Consider the following 9271-nt stretch of genomic DNA (forward strand, 5'->3'; position numbering starts at 1 on the left):
AACAGCTGCATTTTGTTATACATAGGCCGTCCTGCTATCTTATTTTCCTCACTTCTGGCGCCAGTCCACATATTTGATATTCAGTGCAAGGTCTAGATAACTTCTCACACAGTTCTTCCTACTTGCCTCTCACTATCCTCGCTTCTACATCTCCCGTCATAGGGTTACAGCTGGCCTACTCTTGCTACAGACTGACATGCATTAAGTTTCCCCTACAAATCCTTATCAATCTTTCCTCTTCCACATTCCTCCCTTTGTACTTCTAGTACAACAGATATTCTCAAATCTCTATTTGCATTAAGCCATGGATTTCTGATTCTACATCAGATGTTTCAACCTTAGGATTTTCTCTAGTGTAATGACAATACATGATTAGCATGGACATGAGAGGTATTACTTTATTTATGTCTTTACACAACAACAACATAATCCTAAATAACTAACAACAATGCAAGCAATAAATCCCCTAGCATAATATGAGAGCTTATTGTACAGGTTTGGTTACAAAGCATAATATCTCATATTTAGTACACAGGTAGAACACTCTATAAGCTGTATGAAAGGCTTCTTTTCAGCTGATATATATTCTGAAGCATGTGATTTGTCTTGCAATTCAGAGATCTTTGAACCTCTGATACATGAAAGCAAATTTTGAAATCAATCGGGTACTAACTGTCCAATTAAAGGGTATCTGGAAACTAAGGGCTACTTGCAAATTCTATCTGCAGGCCAATAAACAATACGGTAATGAGATTAAAATGTATATCTGCATGTGTTGGTTTTAATATACATACAGTTATCATTAGCTTGAAAAGTAAGGTCCTGTCAGGATAGTTCCTGTCCTCTACCCTCCCAGCAACGTTATCATAACAGTGACAACTTCCCTGGCTTCAGTTATGGATACACTGAAGCTGCAGGGGTTCTAAACAGCCAAATGTCCATTGACTCCCTATTCCTATCCAAAATATCAGGTGTTTTCTGAGGGCACTGACTATAATCAGTTAGGTATACCAGGTGGTCAATTCTTCAGTATATCTGTCCAGTCCCTTATGCATCCTCCCATGAACCCATCAGGATTCGGTTGTGGGAGCCCACACCCCTAACCGGTCCAGAGCTTGGAAGGAGCACTGTGAATGTCCCACTTCCAACCAGAAAGTCTCCAGTTTGTCTCCATGACCATAGATCAGATGTATTCCTCATGTGTCTGAAGGGCAGTGGGCCAAGTGTCTGGTGTCAAGATCACTCCGAATGGCCATCAGCTGGTCATTCAGGAAATTCTGAATTTCTAACATACTAAATCCCACTGCAATGCCTTCCCAGCCTCAGTGATATTCAATACCATCTCTGTTAGTAACTTGTGGGTCATAAACTAAGGGTGGAAATAACATGTAACTCACACACTCTAGCCTGTACTGGGTTAGCTGAGCTCAGAATAAGCTAGTGGCCTTTTCTAGTTGGCCCGATTTCTTATCATGTTCTTGGCGTTTTAATAATATTACCAAATGGCTGCTGCGCTATTGGCCCCATCATAGGGATCCGGTCAAGCTCCTCTTCTTCCAGAGGAAATACCCAGCCCTCTGTTGTGCTAATCTAATGGCAGCCCCTAGTGTTGTATTATCACAGTCTTGATATCCTAAACATATCTCTTTGGTGTAGACTATTCACATCTGTTGCTTGTATACCCTTAACTAATCTCAGGTACTTTCAAGAGGGCATTGAATTAATAGCATAGGAGGGGGTGTATTGCAATAAGGTCAGGTTACATTATTCGTCACTGAATGGTTCAATACACAGTAAAATTTCCAGTGGATGAGACAAACTCTGTTGGTAGTCGTTGTATTATTTAATTGGGTAACCAAATAACAATAAGGCTTCTTTCATGTAACCAGTACAATTCCAGGAATAGCTATCATATCTACTTCACTATGAACCCATCAATTTCCGTGACAGATTCTTGGGGTTTATTTGTACTGATATCGTAGATTCTATTCCACTGATCCATTATTCTCCACTCAATTTTCACTTATATGGATATCCTGAACTTTAAAAATATTTGTTCCTTTTTTTTTTTCCAAACAATCTTTAAATCCTAAAGTGTAAAGGCCTTGGTCATTGTTTTATCAAATATCATGGCATTGTCTGTTTTGGATGTATTATAGGGTAATAGTGTAATGGAGGAGATGCAGAGAGGCAGTGGCAACAAGTGCCTTTGGTAACTTGTCATTTAAAAATCCAATTAGAGAGGCAATACATGCGTGAGTATTTATGCCAAAACACAGGGCACAGCCTGTAGAAAAACCCCAAAATCCAATCAATATCCATTCCCAAGCAGGGTCCCACAAATTTTCTTCCTGCCAGTGTAAAATTCTTTGTTTCTTCACCAGAATCAATTCTGAATGTCCTTCCTAGTCAGGAAATTCCTGGAGTTTGGCAAATTCAATGGATGAGTGTTTCCTTCTTCTTTCCCAAAACAGTTGTGGTTCAGCATCCTAGCAGGGGAGAGGTTACCAGCACATCACCCCGTAATGGCTTGAGTTTCTAGATAAAATCCAAAGGCACAGTAGTCTGTCAGTGACAAGGGAGAGGTTACTGCACTTCACCTTGGTCCTTTTTCCCTGCTGTCCAGAAGGCACAGAAGAGAATAGGCTAATCATCAGTAGGAGAATTCTCCCGAGTGGAGGGTTTTTTGCAGTGGGAATCATGGGTCCAGGCAGTCAGTCTTGGCACTTCACAGGTGTTGGTGGTCAGCAGGACTTAATAAAGGCCTTTCCAGCATGGAGTCAAAGCGTCTTTCGTTGGTGGTCCTTTACATAGATCCAGTCTCCTGGTTCCAACGAGTGGCGGTGCTGCGGTCTTTAGATAGTGCTTTCTTTACCTGGTGAAGAAAAGAAAGCCTAACGCATTTCATTAGTGCCTTGGCAGTGTTTTGCACAATTGATAAGCTGCTTGGGCACAATTCAAGCCCTCCTACCCCCCTTTTTTGGTTGTCTCAGCCAAGTCCTTAGCTCTGGAGCGAAGTGTTCCTGGGAATGGGGCCAGTGTCTTATCTTTGAGACTGAACGTGCAGGCTATTTTTCAAGATAATTCATTCTGTTCTTTACCCCGGAATCTCCTGCGGCGTCTCTTGTCATAGATTCCGTCCAGGTCGACTGTCTGTGTTCTTTTCCGTGTCACCAAGCCACACCGGCTGCGCGGGGTCAACAACAGCACGTCCGTTGGATTCCACTGGACAGTTAAGCTCTTGGCAAATGTAATCTTCAGTTCTGTAACTTTATTGCTTTTGGTTTGCCTCTGTCTATATTTTTTGTATCTCACGCCAACCTGGGGCCGAAGCAGGTTTTCTTTGTCACTTGCATAGTCTGTGTTGATCTCTTGACTTGAAGCGCAGAGCACTTTCCTCTTATCTGGGCCAAGCTGAATTTCAACAGTAACCCGATCCTTCATCTCAATAGACAATATTGCTCACACTGGATAATAAGCTCCTCTGTATAGGTATGATCTTATCTAGATTAAGGGTATCTTCATATGGGCATTGTTTAGTTGGATTTCACATTGAAAAGATTCCAATTGTCTACATATGCAGGTGTTGGACCATAATGTACGTACATGAAATAAGTGAGGGTACCCTAGGAGGTAGCTGGAATGCTAGACTGTCCCCTACGCCATTTTCCAATTCTCACACACACAGGGGATAGCCCTGTCCGCCTAGTGCACAATAAACTAAGGGTCTCTCCACAGGGTACTCACCACAGGAGAGACTAACGAGGCATGGCAACGACCTTTCCTACATCTCCCTCAGCAAAAGACCATGGATAGTATACTCAGGGAGACGCGCTGCTTACTCTGATTGCATCAGTGAAATGATCAGACTGTCAGTGCCTACACGGAAAGGAGAAAGGGGAAGGGAAGATGGGTTCCACGCTCACTAGACTCATGTAGCTTCCTCACTAGGACGAGTGCCAGGCCGCGTCAGCCCACCAATGGGTCTGATCTCTAAGATCCACTATGTTACCAAGGCTTACGTTAGAGTAGTTCTGGTCACGAGCGTCATCAAAAGATGAAGAACTTAATAGCACAGAAGACTTTTATAATCTCTTTGACTGTAAGGGCTAACAGTTCAGTAAGCCTGCTGTCACGCTGGACACAGAGGACCAACTCAGGAGACAGATATTTCATCTTGAGGGAGGAAGTTTCGCTGTGCTGGTTAGTTGTTGGTTTTGTTCGCACTCTGGGGCTCAGAGGGACCAGACGTGCAACCATGTTTCCTCCAATTCTCTTGATACAGGTTTTATAATCAAATAGTTGAGTACTAGATAGATAAAGCGAGTTAGGTATATGTTATGTTTTTTTTATTTGCAAATGTGCATTTGGCTGGAGGAGGATTCAAATTTGTATTTTGCTGAAAGGATTTTTAATTTGTACTTGAATACTTAGGCTGGAGCGTATTCCCAGTGCCTAGTTAAAAAACCCGTACTATTCCATTTTAAATTTACAAAGATAATTTTTACTGTTTTCTCTCTTTAATTAAAGTTTCTTGTTTAAGAACCTGGATTGTTTTTTTTTTATTCTGTGAGACCCAGGGGACTGGGTCTGGATTCACCAGGGAATGGTGGGCGAAAAGGCTAATTCTCTCTGTGCCAGGATTACTTTCTTTCTCAGAGATTGTGGGGGGAAGAGAAAGGGGAAGGTGAATTGTCCTCTCTGTTTGAATCACAGTAATCTTCCAGGGTACCCAGGAGGGAAGCCTGGGAAAGGCCGATGGTGGGGAAAGGGTTTTCTTTCCTGGTGTTAAGATCCAGGGCTGGTCTTGGGTCCAGGGCAAGGTTTGGGGGGACCAGAGTGTACCAGGCCTGGAATTCCTGGTTGGTGGCAGCGCTACAGGTTCTAAGCTGGTAATTGAGCTTAGATAATTCATCCCACTCTTTGGACGCTAAGGTTCAGAGTGGGAATTTACCATCGACACGAACTTTTGCTTCACAGGGTACTCGGGTGTCTTCCGGTAGCAGTCACTCAAACTGGTGTATCACACAACCGCACCAGCCTTTTTATTTCCAAATACCACATGCATCTGTACCTTATGCCGGACCCGAATACCATGAGGCAGATAACACTGCCTTTAGAGTCGTAAACCCCTCACGTACCGGTGCAACTACCTATGCATAAACCTAATAATTTCACTACTGCATTACCTTGTTGGCCACCAGCAGTTTTCCGAGTACGGCTATAAACCTAACCTTATTGGGGCCTTTTTCCCCAATACCACTTTGCATCGATTCTGCTGCACAGTCATATAAGCTTCAGACGAAGTGAGCCCAAACAGAACAGAAGCCACAGCAGCCAGTTCCTTGACGACCAACCCAGTAGAGAATTTCAAAAGGTCTCATACCTCTCTGTGGGCCCATGGGTTCGAAGGGGAACGATCCGTAGCGCGCCTGTTCATCAGTAGGTCGTTACCATCCACAGAAGAGCCCCCAATTGTCGGAGAAAAACTCAGTCCGCTTTTGTTTGCGGTGCAGCAAAATCAAATACTTTATGTATTTCTCCAGCGATTGCAATAGATGGAGGAGTGCCCTAGGACAGGGGTCGCCCCAGTCCCGGACAGGTGCTCCAACAGTAGAACAAATTACACAAGCATTATCCTTTGTGTACAGACAATAACAAGCCAATAGAAAAGACAATAATGGCAACAGTGCTATTTTGTTATACTAAGGCGTCTGCTATTCTATGTTCCTCACTTCTAGGCGTCGGCTACATATTTGGTTATCAGTGCAGAGGTCGTGATAACTCTCACCACAGTTCTTTCCTACTCGCCTCACACTATCCTCGCTTCTACAAATCTCACGTCATTAGGGTTACAGCTGGCCTAACTCTTGCTAACAGACTGACATGCATTAAGATCCCCTACAAATCCTTGTCAATTCTTTCCCTTCTTCCACAATATAGTGAACAGAAAAAGGAATGCTTTGTCAAATAATGATTGAGTTTTCTTTGTCTTGATAAACGTTAAGCATCATAGCATGAAAAAGACTTATATTCCTGTGAAATCCCCACATATTATAAATATTTTGACATTGGAAAGCATAAGCACTGGTGTTCACTGAATTAGGATACAATGCACTATCAAAATTTAGTGATCTCTGAATGCTTTTTTTTTTTTACCCAGTTCAGAGTATTAGTAATATTTTAGTAGTAACTATTAGTATATATTACTAGTAATATTTTACATTTTCTACAGTGCCCTCCATTAGAGGATCTCAAATCACTTTTTCAAAGGTTCAGGTGCTATTGCAGCTCTGACCTGAGTTTTGAAAAGCAGGAGAGCTTTGTAGTGATGGCTCAACAGACAAACAATGTAGAAAAAAGTATGTTTTGGGGATGAAAAGAAGCTCATTTTGGTTACAACTTCATCTGCCACATCATATATGTGATGCTCTTGAAAGTTAAACACTGCCATTTTTCCACTGTGGCTTGTAAAAATTGTCCGCTGTGAAATGAAGTGTTTACAGAGAGCATAAAACCTGTTAGTTTACTGGAAGAGCTTGTAAATGCCTAAATTCTGATTCTATTCCAATTTATATTGGTGTTTCATATGGAAATTACAAAACTCACCTTACAATCTTTGAAATCGCAGTCTTGTAAGAGTTGTGAAGGTTCCATCATAGTAACAACATATCTGACACTTTGCAGGCTTCATAAGCACAATAGACAATGAGGACACGAGGACTTTGTAGGCAGGATTTACAGCATTTGACATTTTGGCAATCTGTCTAAACAAACTTCAGAATTCTGGTTGAAGTGTTACACTAATTGCTGTATTGCACATGACACTGCAGTGATAGCTGGGATCAAACCCGGGACCTCTACGCATTAGTGCTTACTGCATGAGCTAAGGCTGTAGTAGGCCAGAGTGTCACACTGAGCAGTCCTGGGTTACAACAGTATTTATATCTCTCTTCCAAGCTGCAAACTCCAGCTGCACTTTCAAAGTGCTTTGTCTTCTCTATTGTCTGTTAGCCTGTTGTTGTGATTTGGTACTGTCCTAACAATATACGAATACTGTATAAGACTATGAACTTGGAAAGATACATACATAAAAGAAGCTGCCAACTCCCTTTTGAATGTGCTTCTTCACAGTCTCTGTCCTTTTCCTCCACATGGGGCTGAAGTCCCAACATAAGAACACAGGGCTGACAATAGAGGGTAGTTGACTTTAAATATCCAGCCATTGGAAATCTAGTCAGTCTGACAAAAGACTGATTCCCACCAGGCCCGGCCTACAACATTTTGGCACTTGAAAATGCCCATGCCCCCCTCATGCCCCTGCCCCCTTGACTTGGGCCAAAACTTTGAAAGGTCTCAATTCTGCCTTCTTCCTGTTCTACTCTTCTCATGGTACTGCTCTGATACCCCACCAATAAAGGAGAACTAACCACTTAAAATGCCTTTTTCAAAAATTTTAAGTAACACTTACATTTGCTGTTCAGGCGTTTGAAAGTTAATTTTTCTTGTCTGCATAGTAAACACTGGCATTTTTATCTGTTTGAATAATCAAAGTGGTGCTTTTTGTGCCTTCTTGGTTGCAAAGATTTGAACTGCTTCCCGAAGGTCCAAGGTATGGGCCAGTTAATGCTCTGCTGAGATGGTGGCAAGTCAGACAAGCCTCTCCTGTGGCATCATGGAGCTTAGATGTGTATTCATTAACTTCAGCTTGGAGAAGCTGCGTTCTCCACTGGCAACTGTTACAGGAAGTGTTAGAAGTATGCACAGAGCAACAAAAGCATTTGGAAAAAGGGTGGTCATCTTATTTGTGCACATATATTCCAGAACAGCCTTTGGAGTTGACCCTGCTGAAATGTATCTTGAAAGGGCTTTCAGTTCATCACCTAAATCACTCACTTCAATATCGCGCATGTCATCATGTGTCAACTCTAGTGCCCTGCATTTGTTTGGTTGTATGGCCTTCTTCAGGGTATAGCCGAGGAGTTTTGGAATATCAGTACAACATCCCAGGATATACTGCAGTGTTTACCTTAGGCAGCATGAAATGTTCTTCAACATGACTGTATTGCACATTCTAGCACCGGGTTTAAAGAATCACTTTGAATTGTGTAGGGGCTTTATAAGATATCCCCGTGCCTCGTATCAAAACTGTCATCTTCAGGACTCTTGAATGAGCGGAAAAGAGCCTTAAGTAATGAAGTCCCTCGCCAACTTCTGTGCATCTCCAGAACATTGTTGAAAATCCCTCATGACCATAAGACTAGGTAAGACCTTTGCTTTGTTCCAGTTGTTCCATGCTCCAGATATGTCAGAGGTCAACACCTGGATCTCGGCGTGCCTACAACATGTTATTCACAACAGATGTCAGCACAATCACTAAGGCCACACAGAAATTTTGAAGTATATATTTCTGGTGATTATTTCCCTCGCCCGTTCCGCACAACAGTCCCTATCATAGCATATCCCCATCAGAGATAAACTATGGCATCAGTATGTTACCAATTGGTGTTGATAGGCTTTGATCGCTTCCCAACTCAATTTCCATCATGGCACTCAGTGTTCAGTGTCAAGAGGAGTCCCAAGTTGCTATTTTCCATCAATGAGTTACAAGATTAAAAACATAATGCTTTTAATTGCATTAAAACAAATTCAGAGCCGCACTAGAAGCTGGCAGCATCAGTGACGCCACCAAGTTCAATGAATGAGAACTGCATGGAGACGCAAAAAAGCTGAGGGTTTAATTCCTCACATCGCATGTCCTGCACCCTCGTTCTTTCCCTTATGTGCATCAATTATCATAGCCCCGACCTCTCATTCTGCTATCGCAATTCCGTACTCCTCACTTTAAAGAACACAATTTGCATACCAGACTCCTGGTATTCAATCAACCGTCAATAAATTCTAAGAAAATGCTCTCTGACAGCTCACCACTCGCAGGGACATTTTTGACTAGTTTGTTACAAAGCACTATTAATGCATTGTTCCGTATGGCTGATGTCAGTGTGCAGTACAGAATAACAGCAGAAGATCATTAACCGACGTTCAGATCCTGCACAACTCTATTTATTTGTGCCAGAACCTGTGTGACTCATCGTGAATGTATTCCAAAGTAGTGTGATATGTACATTTGGTGACTTTCTAAAGGCTCCTGAAAGCAAGCATCAAACCAGCCATCACTCCACGATTAAAGACGAAGTTCCTTGTTGGCACATACAGGTGATCTAAAGCCACACAGCTATTTTGGAGCAAGCATTCCTACAATCCAGTGAGC

The sequence above is a fragment of the Chelonoidis abingdonii genome, chromosome 2 (genome assembly GCF_003597395.2).
Source record: "Chelonoidis abingdonii isolate Lonesome George chromosome 2, CheloAbing_2.0, whole genome shotgun sequence".
Lineage (NCBI taxonomy): Eukaryota > Metazoa > Chordata > Testudines > Testudinidae > Chelonoidis > Chelonoidis abingdonii.